This window comes from Staurois parvus, unplaced genomic scaffold (assembly GCF_062004578.1).
Source record: "Staurois parvus isolate SC_StPar_1 unplaced genomic scaffold, SC_StPar_1.0 ptg000037l, whole genome shotgun sequence".
NCBI classification, from domain to species: Eukaryota; Metazoa; Chordata; class Amphibia; order Anura; family Ranidae; genus Staurois; species Staurois parvus.
The window spans coordinates 259,885-281,059 of record NW_028317833.1 but is presented as its reverse complement, the minus strand read 5'-3'; the positions used below and the strand labels follow the sequence as shown (position 1 = coordinate 281,059).

At 45.5% G+C, this 21,175-nt stretch overlaps 1 long non-coding RNA gene across 1 annotated transcript in view; it reads left to right on the top strand.

The window, feature by feature from the left end:
- LOC149470589 (uncharacterized) overlaps nt 1-17,112 on the top strand; it is a 153,958-nt gene extending 136,846 nt beyond the window's left edge. Inside the window, exon 2 of the long non-coding RNA XR_016308346.1 lies at nt 17,025-17,112. This is a non-coding gene — a long non-coding RNA (uncharacterized LOC149470589). The remainder of the gene's footprint in view (nt 1-17,024) is intronic.
- Nucleotides 17,113-21,175: the final 4,063 nt, after the last annotated feature.

The following is a 21,175-nucleotide window of genomic DNA, read 5'->3' as shown; positions in this document are numbered from 1 at the left end:
GTATTCTGAGTGATCATGTTGAACAAAGGTTCAATATGATCAAAGAGGGGGTTGTGGGGAAATATGAGCTAGGGCTATTGATTCAGGTATACCATTTCTGTATTCATTATGCTTGCATTGTGACAAGAGTTAGAGTGATGCTTTAAATAGATGAAATTATTATGTCTTAAGTAAATGTTATAAGACATGCCAGCATTATTTTCGAGCTTATATGGAAAATTTTAAATGGTATATGTATGTCACAAGTACAACCACAAAGTAACACAAAGTTACAGGGTGGACGCCTAGACTGCAGGTGTCTGCAAAACATCGTACAAAACATAGATGTTCAGATAAGAGATCTGGGAACACAGCCAAAAATGGCAGGATGTACTGACTGAGGTTAACATTTTAACAGTTTAAGAAAAGGTGCACCTTGTCTAGTATCTGGGTAGAAGTTAAAGGTACGCTTTACTATTGGATAATTTAAGTTTGTCTTACTATTGGATAATTTGGGTTTGTGGTTTTTGCCTTTATAAGCTGTAATGTACGTAATAAACTTTGCAATCTTCCTGTATCCTACTTGAGTGTTGGTTATGTTGATTGCCCGATCGCGATCGAGCCCGTGCCACACCCAGACGCTGCGCAGCACAGAGATAATATAGAAATAAGAATATAAGGATTCCAGGAAAGGGGGAATTCCTAACAACTTCTTTATAAAAGCTTTATCACATTCAGGACACTGATATGGCTTCTCTCCAGTGTGAATCTTCTGGTGTCTGGTAAGATGTGACTTCTGTGTAAAAGCTTTATCACAATCAGAACACTGATATGGCTTCTCTCCAGTATGAATCCTTTGGTGTCTGATAAGATCTGACTTCCGTGTAAAAGCTTTATCACATTCAGAACACCGATATGACTTCTCTCCCTTGTGAACCTTCTGGTGTCTGATATATTTTCTTTCCATTGTAAAATCTCCAAATAAGAAGTAGTTTGAAATGACTCCTCTTATTTATACTTAGTTGGACTTTATTGTAAAGTCATTGTCACTTCCAGAACACTGAAATTACTTTTCTCCTGCTGGATCAATGTGGAAGAGGATCCAAACCATGACTTTTAGAACACAGATATGACTTGTATCCCGTGTGAATCCTCCAGTGAGCTGCAATAAAGACTTTCAGTCAATTAAGACATCCATATGTTTTGTTTTCCATGTGACTCAGCTGTATTCATGAAGACCAACATGACCGGAAACTTGGCTCATCAATCCACCTGTACAAAAAAAAAAAAAGAATTTTATATAAAGCTAATGGCCACTATTCAGTGCTCCTACTCCTTGACCTCTCTGCGGCCTTCGACACAGTTGACCACCCCCTCCTCCTCAAAATACTACACTCCCTCGACCTCAGAGATTCTGCTCTCTCCTGGCTCTTATCCTACCTGTCACAACGCTCTTTCAGCGTTACCTATAATGCTACCACCTCCCCCTCTCTGTTGGGGTCCCTCAAGGCTCTGTCCTTGGGCCCCTTCTCTTCTCCATCTACACCTCCTCCCTTGGCCAACTCATACACTCTCACGGCTTCAACTACCACCTCTATGCCGACGACACACAAATCTATCTCTCAACCCCCCACCTCACCCCCTCGGTCTCCGTCCGAATCACACACCTACTGAGCGACATATCAGACTGGATGTCGCTCCACTTCCTTAAACTGAATCTCTCCAAAACCGAGTTTCTTGTCTTCCCCCCAGCCCGAACCCCACCCCCCATTGACTTCTCCATCACATCCAACAACGCCAATATCAAACCCGCCCTGCAGGCCAGAGTACTTGGTGTCATTCTGGACTCCAACCTATCCTTCCAGCCCCAAGTCCAATCTTTAACAAACTCGTGCCGACTCCACCTCCACAACATCGCCAAAATCCGCACGTTCCTAACCCGTACCGATCACTGTCATACCTCCACACTCCTCTCCTGTACGTACCGATCACTGTCATACCCACCACACTCCTCTCCTGTACATACCGATCACTGTCATACCTCCGTACTCCTCTCCTGTACATACCCATCACTGTCATACCCCCCACACTCCTCTCCTGTACATACCGATCACTGTCATACCTCCGTACTCCTCTCCTGTACATACCCATCACTGTCATACCTCCGTACTCCTCTCCTGTACATACCGATCACTGTCATACCCCCCACACTCCTCTCCTGTACATACCCATCACTGTCATACCCACCACACTCCTCTCCTGTACATACCGATCACTGTCATACCTCCGTACTCCTCTCCTGTACATACCCATCACTGTCATACCCCCCACACTCCTCTCCTGTACATACCGATCACTGTCATACCTCCGTACTCCTCTCCTGTACATACCCATCACTGTCATACCTCCGTACTCCTCTCCTGTACATACCGATCACTGTCATACCCCCCACACTCCTCTCCTGTACATACCCATCACTGTCATACCCACCACACTCCTCTCCTGTACATACCGATCACTGTCATACCTCCGTACTCCTCTCCTGTACGTACCGATCACTGTCATACCCACCACACTCCTCTCCTGAACGTACCGATCACTGTCATACCTCCGTACTCCTCTCCTGTACGTACCGGTCACTGTCATACCTCCACACTCCTCTCCTGTACGTACTACCCACCATCGTATCATCTGCAACTCCTCTCTGCATTTACTACCTGCAGTTCTTTTTAAATTGTGGAATAATACACTTTAATTTGTATTTCATGATAAATCCTGCCTCATCTCTGCCTCTCTACCTGCAGCCTAACAATGAGGTGTGCATGCAGCCACTGATCTATTTCTGGCTTTTGTCTCTCAGTCATTCTAATCTTCATTTCTCCAAACGTCCTCCAGGACAGCCTTCCTGAGACAGAGCTCCTCCCTCTGGGACAGGAAACACGTAAGCACAGTACTATAAAAGGCGGACCACCAGGACTCCTTATGTATCAAGGTTTGTATGTTAGACTAGGGTCTTTCCAGTCCATAGTTCCCTGGTTGATACCATTAAGCAGGAATGGGAAAGCCCTGAGAGGAAACCCTTTTTCTCAAGTAATCAAGGAGGTTCTGGTCAGAGGCTGCGGTGTCATCCGGCTCAGCAGTGGACACACAAGATGACACACAAGATGAATTCTAACACTCGAGGTCACACTTCGCTCACAGACTCATCACACAGCTATGGGTATGGGTATTGGCTCCACACTCCCAGACAGGCTCCACCTTGTAATGCTCACAACAAGCAAGCCAGGACAAAAAATGGTGCTAATAGTGTAGTACCACTTTTATTAAGTATTGTAACAAATCCAAGATACAAAAATGATAAAACTCACATTAGGTCAATAAGTGGCCTTCCTGGTGGCCATGTACAGCCAGGCGTCTCAACTACACTATTAGCACCATTTTTTGTCCTGGCTTGCTTATTGCGAGCATTACAAGGTGGAGCCTGTCTGGGAGTGTGGAGCCAATACCCATACCCATAGCTGTGTGATGAGTCTGTGAGCGAAGGGTGACCCCGAGTGTGAGAATTCATCTTGTGTGTCCACTGGTGAGCCGGATGACACCGCAGCCTCTGACCAGATCCAGATGACTCCATCATCAGGTTTATACATATAATGCTCATATTATATGTACTTCTGGTAAGTGCATAACTTAACCAGATCCTTACCGGATTCTGGCACCTATATCACTAGACACGGAACACCTGCTACAATTTTTTGGATGTTATTCCTATGGAACTTTCCATTATTATGATGGGACTCCTATACTTTTGTTGTACATAGACATACCAATATTATGATTTTCTTTTCTCTATATTTTTCTAGCACTGCATATTTATTTATTTAAAAAATTAAACACCCTTCAACTGGTAGACTCCTGGAGGGCACATAATGTAGGAGCTAGAGATTATTCATTTTACTCCCACCCACATGACTCTTATGCTAGACTAGATTATATCTATTGCTCCCCCATTCTGCTGGCTAACTCTAGGAAAGCTTGCATTCATTTAAGTCCCTGGTCAGATCATAATATTATCGCTCTGTCTATCACTTTTATAGGTCTAGCCCCTACTCCCTACTCCTGGAGACTTAACGACTCTATGCTTACGGATACTAACACCCGCCATGAAGTAGTTACTTCCATTCAAGAATACTTTCAGTCAAACACAACTCCTGATATCTCCCCGGCCATCTTGTGGGTAGTCCATAAGGCGGTCCTGCGAGGTCACCTTATTTCTATGGCTTCTTCTAGAAATAGAGAGCGGTGGAAACAAATTCAGAAACTTACCCGAGAATTAGAATCACATTATAGGGCTCATGATGGCAATCCATCTCTCCTTAACAAAACGATGATATCGCAAAAGCGTCTAGAACTGAATACTTTACTATCCCAGAAAACTGAAAAAGCTCTACGCTGGTCGAAGGCCTCCTTTTTATTACATAGTAATTCAGCGTCTACTATGTTCACATAGAAATTAAACCATTCAATACGACCCCCACATATCTACAAGTTACGTACTAAATCCGGCAGTATCTCCTCTCTTCCTCGTGAAGTCCTGGGTATTTTTGAAATTTTTATTCCACCCTATTAGCTCCCCCGCAACCAACTTCTGCTTCCTCAAATGGCTCATGGCTTGATTCTATACCCCTCCCTGTTCTCTCACCCTCTCAGATATCCTCTCTCAATGCCCCATGCACTTTGAAGGAAATATCCTGTGTGATTAACGCACTCAGAACTTCCACAGCACCGGCCCTGATGGGTTCACGGACAGTTATTATAAACATTTTGCTCCTACATTGGCTCCCTCTTTGATGTCATTATTCAATGATGTTTTGCAGGGCGGTAGGTTTCCTGAGGAGATACTCTTGGCTAACCTGTCTCTATTACCTAAACCCTTGAAAGATCATCATTTACCTCAAAACTATAGACCAATCTCAGTGATGAACAATGATCTGAAAATATTTAGCCGCATTCTGGCAGAGAGGTTGGCCCCTATTATCTCCTCTTTGGTCTCACCGGACCAATTGGGATTTATCCCAGGCAGACTTATCACGGACAATATTCCTCTCACATTAAATGTTATTTAGGACGTCAATTTGCATTCTAAAGAAGTTTTGTTGCTGAGCCGGGACATTAACAAGGCCTTTGATGGTGTCCTCTGGCCATACTTGTTTTCATTACTGCAGAAGATGGGCTTTAGTGATGAATTTCTGTCTGGTGTACATGCTTTGTATGACTCCCCCCAAAACAAGAATAAGACTTCCAGGCTGCAATTCTGTATTTTGTACACTAGGCGGAGGTACCCGTCAGGGTTGTCCTCTTTCACCCTTATTATTGGCGCTTGTTTTGGAACCCTTGGCAATTGCAATAATCACACTCAGACATTTCTGGTTCCCCATTATTGGTTCACATTTCACAATTTGTATGTATGCAGATGATGTTATGCTTTTCCTTACTAAACTGTTGGTGTCATTGCCTGACTTCTGCTCATTATTGAATGACTTTGTAACAGTATCAGGTCTTACTGTAAATTTTACTAAATCAGTAGTTCTGCCTATTAATGTTCCTGATTCCCTGGGTGCATCTCTCCGCAATTCTTTTCCATTTCGTTGGGCCACAGATCAGATTTCATACCTAGGTATAAACCTCACCCCCAGATACTCAAAATTATTTGCTGCTAATTGGCCACCATGTGTGTCACGCCTCTCACCTCTATTGAAGATCTGGCATGGATCCCCTATCTCATTCTTGGCAGAGTCACGGCAGTAACAATGAATGTCTTCCCTAAATTACTTTAGATCACTCCCAATCCCTGTCTCAAAAACGTTCTTAGATCGCTTTAAACGGATTATTAATCATTTTATTTGGCGTAACAAACGCCTTCGTTTTACTTCATCGGTCCTCTACCGGGCGCAATGGGCGGGAGGCCTAGGTCTCCCCAATTTCTGGCTTTACTACCTGTCAGCCCATTTCGCACAGCTATCACAATGGGCGACTATTACTTCCCAGGTCCCGTGGATCAGATTTGAATCTCAGTCTATACATCCATTCTATTTACCAGGTGTATTATGGTCCAAAATCCCCCCCCCCCTCGTTATTGCTCTATAACTCCATTGTTGCCCAATCATTGATGTTTTGGTCCCGTTATAAACTTAAATTGAATCTTGTCTCCTCTGTCTCACCAGGTTCATCATTTTTTGGTGACCCAAATTTTATTACAGCATTCTCATCTTCACAGGTATTCCGTTGGTGGTATGATAGGTCCTTTATTAGGTCATCTGACTTTCAGAGAGGAGGATCTTGTATCACTTTTGAGATGCTACGCATACTATTTGATATTCCGCTTCGTGAATATTATCATTATCGACAGATTAGACATTTTTTAATTCACATTTTGGTCTTACAACTTCATCAACGATTTCATTTTTTGGACGTATTAGCCGTGACTCTCCTAGGGCCAGGGGTCTTATTTCAGATTTGTTTCCCCAATTTCTGGTTACTTTCTTTCCCTCACCCCCTCTTTATAGACAGAAATGGGAGGCTGATAGTGATGTCACTTTTTCTGATGAGGATTGGGATTCCATGGTGGATAATGTGTGTAAGAGCTCTAGATCTTTCTGTCCGTGAGACGGCCCTCAAAGTAATAACCAGATGGTATCATACCCCATCTAGACTACACGCCATGTATCCAGGGACGTCCCACCTTTGTTTCCGGGGCTGTGGCCTTGCTGGTACTCTAGTGCATATATTTTGGGCCTGCCCAAGCCTCTCATTGGTGTGGCGCAAAATTTCTGAAGTTGCCTCTGCAGTGGCAGGTGCTCCGGTGCATCTGTCTATGCAGTCCTGCCTACTGGGAGCCCCTATCTCGGGAGTTCAGACTGAGGTTATGAGGCTAATCCATAGCATTTGTATATCCACCCTATGGGCTATTGCCCTACATTGGAAATCCCTCACAGTACCATTGACCACAGTTCTGCAGAGTTGATGCGGTGATGCTCATGGAGAGAATTCATTATACTCTATTGGATAAGATGCATTTATTTGACAGAAAATGGGAACTTTGGAGAACTCACAGGCATTTACTAGATCAATAAGGACCATTTATGCTTTGATTGAGTTACTTTGTTGGTCGTTTTATAACTCTGCCTCCCTCTCTACCTATATTGCTCATGTACTTCATTTCTTTTCTCGTTTTCCCTTTATTCTACATAATTTCACCTTTGAAATGAATACTGCAGTTGTTCCTTGTTTCTGTTGTATATTCTATTTGAAGCTGTAATGCCATTTGAAGTCTATTTCTCAAAAAATAAAAACGTTTGTAAACAAAAAAATATATATTTAGTATAATTCTACAATTTTTGCAACTAATAGCTCAATGCTGTTAGCTAAACCTTCTACCAATAGCTGGACAACAAAATAACAAACAGATCACCCTTTCATCCAGCTGTGGTCTAATGCTGTTTAATGCCCATGATACCCAGCCAAGCATAGCCTCTTTGAACAATGCATACACTTACCAACTGCTTATATCTGCAGGCTGACATCTTATTCCCAATAGTCTATCCTTGGCCTGACTCCTCTATACAACAGATGTTTAATATCCTGTTTTTTGGCCTCTGTGGCTTCTGAAGATGTTCACTGCTCCCCCACATTTTCCTTGGTAGCCCCGAGTTGGGCCTGCCCAGGACTGTTTTTTTCCCATCCATTTATATCCCAGTGACATAGACAGATGGGCAACCTACCTGTTTTCACATCATGGCCTTTTGGCCTCCTGACCTGTTTTGTCAGACATTTCTCTCTCTTTACTAACCTTGCTTCCCCCACTTCTCTCCTTTCTTTCTCTTATTCCTGTCCCAGGAGCGATGATGTCACCATGATGCGACACCTACAATCAGCTTTGCATCTGTCCTTTATCATGGCTCCAATAAATATACTTACCCTGAATGTTCGGGGAATAAAAAAGTTAAGGCCTTCAAATCCTTTGCCCATGCCAAAGCACATGTGGTGTGCCTGCAGGAGACTCATTATACTGCCAGCCATATGCCGAAATATCTCAGCTCTTCCTACCCACAGGTTTATATGGCTTCTGCCGCAACTAAACACACAGGTGTACTCAAAGCTTTCCACTGCTCTACTCCCTTTACACCCAAGGCAGGGATTTGGGACCCAGAGAGCCGTTATATTTTCTAATGGGTCACCTCCTTGACTCAGAGGTCACTATAGCTTCATACTATGCCCCAATTGCAGTCCTAACTCCCATTTGTTACAAGTAATAGATTCCCATAAATTAGGTACACTTTTACTATGTGGCAATTCCAATCAGCTAGTTTATCCCTTTTTAGACAAATCCCCCATAACCTCTTATCCATCCACATCCTCCTTCCAGCAACAACTCCAACAACGCTCTCTCATAGACACATGGCAAGAAGCTAACCCAGCTAGAAGACACTATACATACTACTCATATCCACATAAAACTTTCTCCCACATTGACCATATATTTCTGACTAGAGGTATGTCCCCAGCCCTCCTATCCTGAACCATCATACCTTACCCCTGGACTGGTCACAAAGCTGTCCTCTTGACCCTCTCCTCCTTAGTACCCCAACAAACTAGCACTACATGGAGTCTAAATGGCCCACCCATCCCACAGACTGGACATTGAACTAGCCATCAAAGAATACCTGACACATAACACAACTGATGACATCTCTCTCCTGACCTTTTGGGAAGCCCATAAGTCTGTAATTAGAGGAGCCTGTATCAGCCAAGCCTCACATCTCAAGAAAGGACAGCGAGCAATCCATCACCACTTAGAAACCTCATTTCATCAGGCCAATAAAGCCTTCCAATCAGACCCCTCACCTTCTCATAGATTGTCCTGGACAAGACCAGGCTAGAAATAGATGTTTTCTTGACAGAATCAGACGAAAAAGTTCTACGCCAATCCAGGCATAAACATTATATGAACACAAACAAACCTGACACTTTTCTAGCCCTGGGACTGCGAACCTCAGACCACACACAGACTTGTCCATTTAAAGATTACAAAAACTTCACACACCAGCCATCCTAATAAAATATTACAGGTCTTCCACAAACATCTAGCAGAATTATACTCTGAGACCGGCTCCTATGATGAATCGCAGGCCACTGAACTTTTCTCAAGCCTATCTCTACCAACACTCTCAGCTTCTCAATGTTCTTCCCTGAAAACACCTATTACAGAACTTGAGGTCCCGAACTCCATCAAGTCCCTAAAGTCTAATAAGCGGCCTGGCCCAGACAGCTTACAGCCCTATATTCCAAATATTTACTAACCTCCTTCCACCTTTATTGGTTAATACATTTAATGCCTTACTCAAAGGTTATGCTTTCTGCTCAGACTCCCTAACAGCAGTCATTTCTATGCTACCTGAACCCCAATCAGATCACACCACATGGCTTCATTACACACCAATCTCCCTTCTTAACTTGGATGTTAAAATCCTAGAAAAATCCTATCTGCATGGCTGAACTCCATCATAGACACCTTGATACACAAGGATCAGATGGGTTTTAACCCCCCTCTGCCAAGCCGAGACCACAGAGTGATTTTGCTAGAACATGCAGCTTGCATACGCCGCATACCTGGCTGTTTCCTTTCCTTAGAAATAAAAAAAGCCTTTGACTCCAATGGATATCACCCCTTTACACCTCCCCAAGGGCTTACTTGAGGTATGTGGGTTACAAGTCAGACTTTTTTTCCATACAAAGGGGAATGAGGCAAGGCTGCCCCTCCCCCCCCCCCTCCTTTTCTAGCGAATGAACCTTTAGCACAGCTGATAAGAACTAACACAAATATTAAAGGATTAGAACTTGGCGGTCATCATCATAAGTTATGCTTTTTCTCTGATGACAATCTCCTCTTCATGTCTTCTCCTTTGATCTCAGCACCCAACCTTCTCCAATGCCTGGACCAATTTGCATTGACTTCGAACCTGGTTGTGAATCCCAAAAAGTCTACAGCTCTTAATATCTCTCTGCCCTCCTTAACTGTGTCACAACTACAACGTCCTCCACCCTTCTGTTGGTCCAGTCAATATATTCCTGATTTAGGACTGTATCGGAAGCATAGGCAGGACAGAACACACGAAGAAGATGGGGAACACACAAAACTTTATTGAACTCTGAAAGACAATCAGAACAGTTCATGGCACTCCGCAACATGCGGCTCATAGGGACACCCACAGTAAGTGGGCTCACGGGGACTCAGCGGGACACTAGCTGTAGAGTCTGGCCTAGCACAGCTCCCACCCAGCTTTCTAGGGTCATCGGTGCGTTCAGGACATGGGGAAGGTCGGTGCGCACAACAGGGACCGTTCAGGACACGGAGGGGGTCATTGCGCACAACGGACAGTTCAGGACATGGGTAGTCTGTGCACGCAACAGGGAAAGTTCAGGACTCGGGTAGTCTGTGTGCACAACAGGGACAGTTCAGGACTCGGGTAATCTGTGCGCGCAACAGGGACAGTTCAGGACTCGGGTAGTCTGTGCGCGCAACAGGGACAGTTCAGGACTCGGGTAGTCTGTGCGCATAACAGAGACAGTTCAGGACACGGGGGAGGTCGGTGCACACAATAGGGACAGTTCAGGACACGGGTAGTCTGTGCGCGCAACAGAGACAGTTCAGAACACGGGGGGGGGTCGGTGAGCACAACAGGGACAGTTCAGGACATGGGTAGTCTGTGCACACAACAGGGACAGTTCAGGACACAAGTAGTCTGTGCGCACACCAAGGGCAGTTCATGGTTTCAAGGGACACTCCGGTAGGCGACTTGCAGACGCTCAGCAGCAGGCAGCTCTCAGGGAGGTAGGCGACTTGCGGACGCCCAACAGCAGGCAGCTTCCAGGGACCCTCAGCAATGGACGGCGGCCCTCACAGTGGCCAGCTTCTCAAGGGACAGCAGTGATCGTCAGGCTAGCGATCAGCAGCAGGAGCCCTCACAGCGGCCAGCTCCTCCAGGGACCCAGCAATCAGCAGCAGGGGCCCTCGCAGTGGCCAGGAACAGCAGTGGGGGTAGCATGGCTGCAGGGTCTGACCTTAGAACAGGGGGGCTCATGCAGAGCGCTCAGCAGGGATGCCTGTGAAGGCCCGGTCCCCACCCTGACCTCCCACGACAGCAGTGGCGGCGGGCCAAGGGAGAGCGGCCGGACGGCATTAGGAGGAAGGGAGAGAGAGAGCAAGCCTGGTCTCACGCTGGCGTTTTTAAAAGCCGCACACAACACTTCCTCGTTGAAATGGCCGGCCCAGCGCCGCATTGCTGGGGTAGCGAGGCATGCCCCCCTCACTCCAGCCATGCGCAGGGAGCGCGGCTTTTGTCTCTGGCGGGGTGCAGAGCGCGGGAAGCCCTGCACCTGCCGGGGCACACAGAGACCTCCCAGAGGCCCCCCGCCGGGATTTCCTGGTGAGGGGGGGTCTCAGTGGTCCCCTCCCCTCATCCTGCTTCACGGCTGTGTGCGGCGAGTGGAAAGAGAGTGAGCCGGGCGCACGTGACACTGATTCCCACCTGTCACAGGATGAGAGGGGGGAGAGGTGGGGAAGCTGCAGTGAGGGAGAAGAGCAAGCCTGGCACACCGTGACAAGGACCCAAGCTGATGGCAGACCTCAATATTCTATATTCTGCTAACTACCCTCCTATGTTAACACACCTTACTAATCTTATGACATCCTGGTCCAAACTACCCCTCTCATGGATGGGTTGTATCACGGTTGTAAAAAATGACAATTCTGCCCAAAATATTATACCTTTATTGGGTCCTACATATATATACATATATAATGTCACAATATAGGTACTGCCAGGGTGCCCAAATCTGTTATATCTCCCTCCCAAATATAGTACATTTCAGCCCCGCAAATAAAGTGCATTCCAGTCCCAATTTCATTAGCCAGTTTCCCCCAATTCCCTTAGCACATTGCAATTTAATTAATAAAGCTCAGCTCCCATTTCAGTAGTTGTTTCCCCCCTGTCAGGATGACCTTCCCCCCTGCTGCCTCTCGTCCTGCCGCGGGTCTTTGAAGCAGAGCCGTGCAGGACAAGAGGTGCGGCTCCTCTCACCTCCGCCACTATCTTCTCCCCATCCTGTGAGGCCTTAGGGGAAAAGAGAGTGAGGTTCACACCTCTCTGCGGAGAGGTTCTGGACCGCGATGTCAGAATGACGCCGCACGGTCCCGGCATCCGTCCTGTGCTTGCGGATGCCACCGGACAAAGGCCTTGATCACGAGAGCACGACCGGTGTCCAGGGGATGTGCCTCATTGCCGAACAACAATGCTCACCGCCCACCACTGCCAGGACGACCGGGAAGCGACCTGCATCGGTTTAAGAGACTGATGCCGGGCTCTTCCTGGTCATTCATTTTGCTGCCAAGCCACCGAGGGATCCCAGATGAGGCAGGACCATCGTGGCCACTCTGCATAGACCCCCAAGTATAAGGGGAGCCTCTGCAAGCTGCCGCTCTGCACTCCCCAAAGCTAAGGGGGAGAACCACGCCAGCTGCCCATCGCAAGCCCCAGAGAAGGGGGAAACATCCGCAAGCTGCCACTCTGCAAGCCCCAAGGATAAGGGGGAGAACCACACAAGCTGCCCACTGCAAGCCCCAAGCTAAGGGGGAGAACCACACCAGCTGCCCACCGCAAACCCCATAGAAGGGGGAGACCTCCACAAGCTGCCACTCTGCAAGCCCCAAGCTAAAGGGGAGAACTACACCAGCTGCCCTCTGCAGGCATCTAGGACTCGGGGGGATTATTACCATGGACTATGCCACACATACTCTGGTTTCAGGGCAAGTACTTGATGTCATACTACCTTGCTCCCCTGTGGACCCGGGCACCCCTGTAGGATCTGTGAGTGAATGCTCCCCTTTTTTCCCTGAACTGTTCTTGTACTCCCTCTCCTCCTCCCTGTTTGGATTACAAACAGCTGTAGAGACTTTAACTTTGCCCCTGGGGCTGGACTACAATTATTTTGGGCCCTCTCCTTGCTATTTCCCATACAGAGCACTGCCACCCCCCTTGCAATCTCCCATTGAGTGCACATCTTGCTCAACTCCCTAAATATCACGCAGTAAAAGTGACCCCCTCCTATGGGTCACTATAGAGTCAGTAGATTGTAACCCCTCATGAGTTGCCAATTTACTATGGCTACACCCAAGAGACCGTCACTCACTCCAACACCCAATTACTCAACACTACCCATCTATCTGGGACAGTCTAAAGTTCTGATACACCTTACAGTCACCCCATAACCCACTCATGGCATACCTCCTCCATCCAGGCTTTTATCCGGCATGGATGCCTCCATCTTCTTTTCATGCTTGTCCTAGAGCTAGTCTAGTTCAACACCAGACTCCTTTATACCCTTCCAAACCCTATGTGACTTCAACAAAATCTCTACATCTGAAATTTTTAGATATCTTCAGATCAAACACTTGTATTGCTCCCACTTACACATGAACACCTCTGTCCCAGACATGACTAGGTTTGGACACATATGTAAATGTGACCCCCCATGCCAGACTTTTGATTTCCACCTTATATGCACAGTTACCAGCTCCACCACCTTACACTTCCTTACCATATACATGCAAGTGGGAATGGGATTTAAATCTTCATTTGAAAACGATTGGGCAGACATATGGTCTGCTGCAAAATCCTTCTCCCAAAATATAGTTGCTATGGAGACTAACCACAGCACTCTCATGTACTGGTACCTGGTCCCTGCCCGGATCGCTAAATCCATCCCTAATCCCTGACTTGTTTTCGTGGCTGCTCTGAAGCAGGTATCCACATTTGGTGGACCTGCCCAGTTGTTCAAACGTATTGGTGCAAAATATTCCATATGCGTAATAGTAAAATGTTACAAAGCGTGCTCTAAGAATTTATTTTAAAATATTCCATATGCCTACAGTTCTTTATGAAGAAGTTACAGTATATATATCCATCCGGCCACTGCCTCATTTAATAACAAGCCCCAAGAAGTATACCTTATGGCATGTCTCCAAGCTATGGATGGAAGGAAAGGGATCACCCCACCGGCAAGTGAGAAGAGGGGAGCATGAGTCAGAGCGATTCCAGTGTCAGCCAATACAAGTAAAGGGATGGATGCAGTGTGACCAAGCCCAAGTGGGCGGGGTGAAATGCATCAGAAGGCGTGGCTAGAATGGCAGCTGAGGCCATTCCTCAACACTGGACTGGGGTCGGTTGACCAGCGTCCATTCCTTTACTTGCGTAAGGCCCAAGAAGTGACACACTGGCAATTCAAACTACTCCTGTAGGTCACCACCACGGCTTAGCAAACCATAGCGAAGGCCTGGAAATCCCCACACCTCAATACCACTGAAACTAAGAATAGTGTCACTCGAGCCACGATACATCTCAAAGTAGAAGCCGTCCTATTAGACAGAGTGCATAAAAATGAACAACTATGGCAACCATGGGTTGACCATTTCCTATCCTCAAACTCTGATGAAACCTTACTCTCTTTGTAGTCCTGAGTCCATTAGGTAACCCACTACTCAGTTGCTGCTCTATACAGGCACACACCGTCCCCCCTGGGGACCTCCTCTCCTCCCCCCTTATCTGTACCCCTTTTTTCACTACTCTTGCTCTTATCTCTCCATTGCTCTCTTCCTTTTCACCTTTCCTCTCATTAGCTCTTTATCCCTTATGGGGTTTTTCCCAATTGGGGCAACCTACACTATCAGTTTGAATTTTCAGTGAGGCGGACAGGTCACCCACTCGTCTGCCACTGATATCTGCATACAGGTTGAAGTACTAAATCTATACTCCCACTGTGACATGCAAAAGTTGTTTCATCAGAAAAGAGGATTTGGACCACTGAGCAACAGACAAGGTCTGTTTTTCTTTAGCCCAGGTAAAACGCTTCTGATATTTTGTTGTTCAGGAGTGGCTTGACAAGAGGAATACGACATTTAAAGCCCATGTCCAGGATCCATCTGTGTGGTAGCTCTTGATGCACTTACTCCAGCCTCAGTCCACTCCTTGTGAAAGTCCCCAACACTTTTGAATGGCCTTTTCCTGACAATCCTCTCCAGGCTGCGGTCATCCCTGCTGCTTGTGCACCTTTTTCTTCCACACTTTTCCCTTCCACATAACTTTCTATTAATGTGCTTTGATACAGCACTTTGGAAACATCCAACTTCTTCTGCAATTCCCTTTTGAGGCTTTCCCTCCTTATGGAGGGTGTCATTGATGGTGTCTTTCCCATGATTGTGATTCCTACTGAACCAGACTGAGAGACCATTTAAAGGCTCAGGAACCCTTTGCAGGTGTTATTGCTTAATTAGCTGATTAGAGTGGAACACTTTGAGCCGAGAATATTCCACCTTTTCACAATATTCTCATTTTCTGAGATTGTGGATTTGGGGTTTTCATGAGCTCTAAGCCATAATCATCACAATGATGACAAATCACGGCTTTGCATGGAATGAGTCTATCTCATATATTAGTTTCACCTTTTAAGTTGCATTACTGAAATAAATGAACTTTTGCACGATATTCTAATTTTTTGAGTTTCAACTGTATACTCCACAATTCTCCCATGTGGACACCTCGTAAGTGGTTCTCCAGTATAGACTCCCAGTTTGGGGAACTCATTTAGAAGAAGCCGTCAGCTAGAATCAAACTCACTACTCTACAGTATGGTGAAGACCAAGGAGGCCTAGCAATACCAAATGCTAGACTTTATTTTATAGCTGCCCAACTTCAACATCTTAGTAGACACATTAGATCCCATCCGTTGGTGTCTACTTCCATCAGATACGGATTTCACATCACTCTCACACTTGTTAATGGGCTTCAGATGGCACCAGTGGGAAAGGCATGATCTCTCATATATTTATTCCAGTCTTTTGACTCTTGCCGAAGAATTATAGAAAGAAATGGGAAACAGAGAAAATAAGAGAAAGTGGTGGGAGGTGATTTTGACTTCCATACCTCTTATCTCTCTGTCCTCTTCACAGAAACTCAGTCATTTCTTTTGCATAGAGCTTTCAGGACTCCAGCTCAATTGTTTAGCTAGGACAGGAGGGATTTCCCCTTATGACCCCAATTGTAGCGGTGATGTTGGGGATTTGATACACATGTTTTGGAGATGTCCAAAATCATTCAACTGTGGAACGATATGTCCAGTATTGTAATGTTGGTATTCAATATTCCTCGGGTGTGCCTCTTGGTCTCAAAACAGGAGGAATTATTTACACCTCCTCCTATTACAAGTCATATAGTAATAGTGAGGCTGCTTGACCATAAAAAATATCCCGATCTTGGCTATCATCTCAAACTTTCAGCAGACAACAGTGGATTGAGCAGGTGATCTCCACATTAACATGTGAAAAACGAACTTACCAACATTGTAATTCCCGCAGGAGATGTATGTCTGGCAGAACTGGCTGGATACTCCTTGCTCACTCCTAGTTAGTTCTTCATAGGCTTTTAAAATCTTAGCTCTTTTAGCCGCATAAAAGGAGAATGGCCAGTTGTATCCTACTGAATGGTGACTACATTGGAGACCCATACTTGGGGTATGATCCTGTAGACACAGGCCTCATTGATCGGTGTCAGCTATCTATGTATGTACTGGGGGGAGTTACTTGCCATATACAGCTGAATTGTTCTAGGTTGTTTCTTCTTTTCTCTGTTCATTTGTTTATAAAAGGTAAAAGTGACACCATAGACAAAGCAAGTTATTGTTCTGTATGATCTGTAACAGTGCCACAACTGCCTATACGTGAGAATGTATGACTCCATTGTCTGGGCTGAATGTTGGGAATACTGTGCGCACTTATAAACTTTCTTAATAAAATCTATTTGATTAAAAAAATACTGTAGATAATGCTGTACATATTCTTTCTATTCATAAGATATATTTAGTAATGAACATTAAAAATAGAAATCAACTTTATGTAGCCCTTTATATAGAATTCTATCTTTTTTCTTTCTCTATAGGTGGATTGATGAACCAAGTTTTTGGGACATTTTGGTCTTCATGAATACAGCTGATTCACGTGGAAAATAAAACACATGGATGTCTTAATTGACTGAAAGTCTTTACTGCAGTTCACTGGAGGATTCACACGGGATACAAGTCATATCTGTGTTCTAAAAGTCATGGTTTGGATCCTCTTCCACATTGATCCAGCAGGAGAAAAGTAATTTCAGTGTTCTGGAAGTGACAATGGCGTTACAATAAAGTTCAACCCAAGTATACATAAGAGGAGTCATTTCAAACTACTTGTTTGGAGATTTTACAATGGAGAGAAAATATATCACACACCAGAAGGCTTGCAAGGGAGAGAAGCCATATCCTTGTTCTGAATGTGGCAAAACTTTTACAAGCGAGAGAGTCCTTATAATACACCAAAGATTTCACAATGGAGCAAAGTCATATCAGTGTTCTGAATGTGATAAAGCTTTTACACAGAAGTCAAATCTTATCAGACACCAGAGGATTCACACTGGAGAGAAGCCATATCAGTGTTCTGAATGTGATAAAGCTTTTACCGTGAAGTCACATCTTATCACACACCAGATGATTCACACTGGAGAGAAGCCATATCAATGTTCTGAATGTGATAAAGCTTTTACAGAGAAGTCAAGTCTTATCAGACACCAGAGGATTCACACTGGAGAGAAGTCATATCGGTGTTCTGAATGTGATAAAGCTTTTACACAGAAGTCAGATCTTATCAGACACCAGAGGATTCACACTGGAGAGAAGCCATTTTAATGCTCTCAATGTGACAAAACTTTTACAGTTAATGCCGGTCTAATCTATCACCGGAGGATTCACAAATCTCAGCATACATTAAATTCTGGAAAAAAAGGAATATTAAAGAAGTTTCAGGTGTCACAAGCTAGTTTCACATCTCCAATGTCATCCCACAAGCTAGAGAAGAAGAAAGAAGATAAAATGTTTCTTTAAAAGAAACAAACTAAAATCTGTGCAAACTGGAATGTAATGATTGGATGAACTGAGTTTAGTGCTTATGTCCATCAATACACAACTAGAAGGGATTTGAATATTGTATCTTTTGACAATTTTTTTAAGATAAGCATCAATAACTGAACAGCTTCCCTCATGATTCTCATCTTTATCTTTTTTTATGGAGCTTTGAATGAATTTGCATTGCATTTTCATGATTCACCAACTGAGTTGTGTTTCCAAGCATTTTCTTCATTTCTGGATCCTGAAGTAATACATGACCAACACTGCCTCAGTACCAGAGACTAGGATGGGGTCTATTGTCATCTTACCAAGTCTCTGAAGCCTCAGTGGGAGAGTCCATTCCAGGTTCTTCTGACTATTGATACATGATCAGCCAGGCTTGAGGTCTCCCGCTAAGCCCACCTTGTCCACTCCTCCCATTACATGTTCCATCTCCTCTCCCATTATCAATGCCATCTTTCCACATTTCATCTCCTCTCATTATTATTATTATTATACAGGATTTATGGCGCCAACAGTTTGCTCAGAGCTTTACAATATCATGGGAGACAATACAGCAACAATACAGTTAAATACAAGAGGGATAGGAGGGCCCTGCTCCTCGGAGCTTACAATCTAGGAGGGAGGGGCTAGTGGTACAAAAGGTAGTAACTGTGGGGGATGGATTGGTTGGAAGAGTAGAAGATTCCATTATTAGCTGAGGGCAGGATAGGCTTCCCTGAAGAGAGAGGATTTCAGAGATCGCCTAAAAGTGAGCAGAGTGGGCGATAGTCTGATAAATTGGGGTAGAGCATTCCAGAGGATGGGGAAAGCTCTGGAGAAGTCCTGGAGATGAGCATGGGAGAAGGAGACAAGGGAGCTAGAGAGCAGGAGGTTGTGCGAGGAGCGGAGAGTACGGTTTGGGTGATATTTGGAGACAAGATTGGTGATGTAATTTGGGGCAGAGTTATAAATGACTTTATATGTTATTGTTAATGTTTTGAATTTTATCCATTGGGCAATGGGAAGCCAGTGGAGGGATTGGCAAAGAGGGGTGGAGGACACTGATTGGAGGCCAGTGGAGGGATTGGCAGCGAGGGGTGGCTGATACAGAATGGTTAGTAAGGTGGATGAGTCTGGCAGCAGCATTCATGAAAGACTGAAGAGGGGATAGTCTGCAATGTGGTCGGCCAATGAGGAGGGAGTTACAATAGGCGAGATATAACAAGGGAGTGAATAAGTTGCTTAGTGGTTTCCGAGGTTAAGAACGGCCATATCTTGGAACTGTTGCGGAGGTGAAGTCTACAAGATTTGGACAACGATTGGATTTGGGACTGAAAGGACAGATGGGAGTCTAGGATTACACCTAGTACCCTGGCATGAGGGGAGGGACTGATGATTGTGTTATTGATCTTGATGGAGAAGTCAGGGAGGGGGCACAGGCTGGAGGGAATACTAAGAGCTCAGTTTTGGAAAGATTGAGTTTGAGGAAGTGGAGTGACATCCATGCCGATATGTCGCTTAGTAGGTTAGTAATGCGGGAGGAGACTGAAGGAGTGAGGTGAGGAGGAGACTGAAGGGGTGAGGTGAGGGGTAGAAAGATAGATTTGTGTGTCATTAGTATAGAGGTGGTACTTAAAGCCATGGGAGTTTATCAAGTGACAAAGGGAGGAGGTGTAGATGGAGAAGAGTAGGGGTCCAAGGACGGAACCTTGAGGGACCCCTACAGAAAGAGGGAGTGAAGAGGAGGAGGCAGAGTTATAGGTAACGCTGATGGAATGCTGCAATAGATAGGAGGAGAACCAGGAGAAAGCAGAGTCTTGGAGGCCAAAAGAGTTGAGTTTTTTGAGGAGGAGGGGATGGTCAACTGTATCAAAAGCTGCAGAGAGGTCAAGTAGTAAGAGTACTGAGTAGTGGCCATTGGTTGGGATGAGTACGCAGTAGTGGCCATTGGTTGGGAGGAGTACGGAGTAGTGGCCATTGGTTGGGATGAGTACGGAGTAGTGGCCATTGGTTGGGATGAGTACGGAGTAGTGGCCATTGGTTGGGATGAGTACGGAGTAGTGGCCATTGGTTGGGATGAATGCGGAGCAGTGGCCATTGGTTGGGATGAGTGCGGAGCAGTGGCCATTATTTGGGATGAGTGCGAAGCAGTGGCCATTGGATGGGATGAGTGCGGAGTAGTGGCCATTGGTTGGGATGAGTACGCAGTAGTGGCCATTGGTTGGGATGAGTATGGAGTAGTGGCCATTGGTTGGGATGAGTACGGAGCAGTGACCATTGGTTGGTATGAGTACGGAGTAGTGACCATTGGTTGGTATGAGTACGGAGTAGTGACCATTGGTTGGGATGAGTATGGAGTAGTGGCCATTGTTTGGGATGAGTATGGAGTAGTGGCCATTGGTTGGGATGAGTACGGAGTAGTGACCATTGGTTGGTATGAGTACGGAGTAGTGACCATTGGTTGGGATGAGTACGGGGTAGTGGCCATTGGTTGGGATGAGTATGGAGTAGTGGCCATTGGTTGGGATGAGTACAGAGTAGTGGCCATTGGTTTTAGCAGTTAGTAGATCATTAGTGAGTTTTAGTAGGGTAGTTTCAGTGGAGTGTAGTGAGGAAAGCCAGACTGTAAAGGGTCGAGAAGGTTGTTGTCGGTGAGGTGGGAGTTCAGGCGATTGTAGACTAAGCGTTCTAGGAGTTTAGAGGTAAATGGCAGCAGGGAGATGGGTCTTAAGTTGTTCAGGTTGGTGGGGTCCAGGGAGGGCTTTTTAAGTATGGGAGTGATGTGCGCATGCTTTAGAGGGGAGGGGAAGGCACCAGTAGAGATGGAAAGATTGAAGATGTGAGTGAGGGAGCATAGGATGGAGGGGGAGGGTGACCGTAGTAGTTGTGAGGGGACAGGATCCAGGGGGCAGGTAGTGAGACGGGCTTCTGAGAAACCTTAGTGACCTCTTCGGTAGTAGGAAGGTCAAAAGAGGAAAGTGTTGAGGGAGGTTTAGTATAAGGTATGCTAAGTGGGATGGATGTCTGTGCAGTGGAGATGTCCCTATGAATTGCATCAATCTTGTTTTTGAAATGATTTGCAATCTCGTGAGCAGTGAGTGAGGTACTGGGTGGAGGTGGAGAAAGCTGAGAGTTAGATGTAGAGAAGAGACGACGAGGACTGGATGAC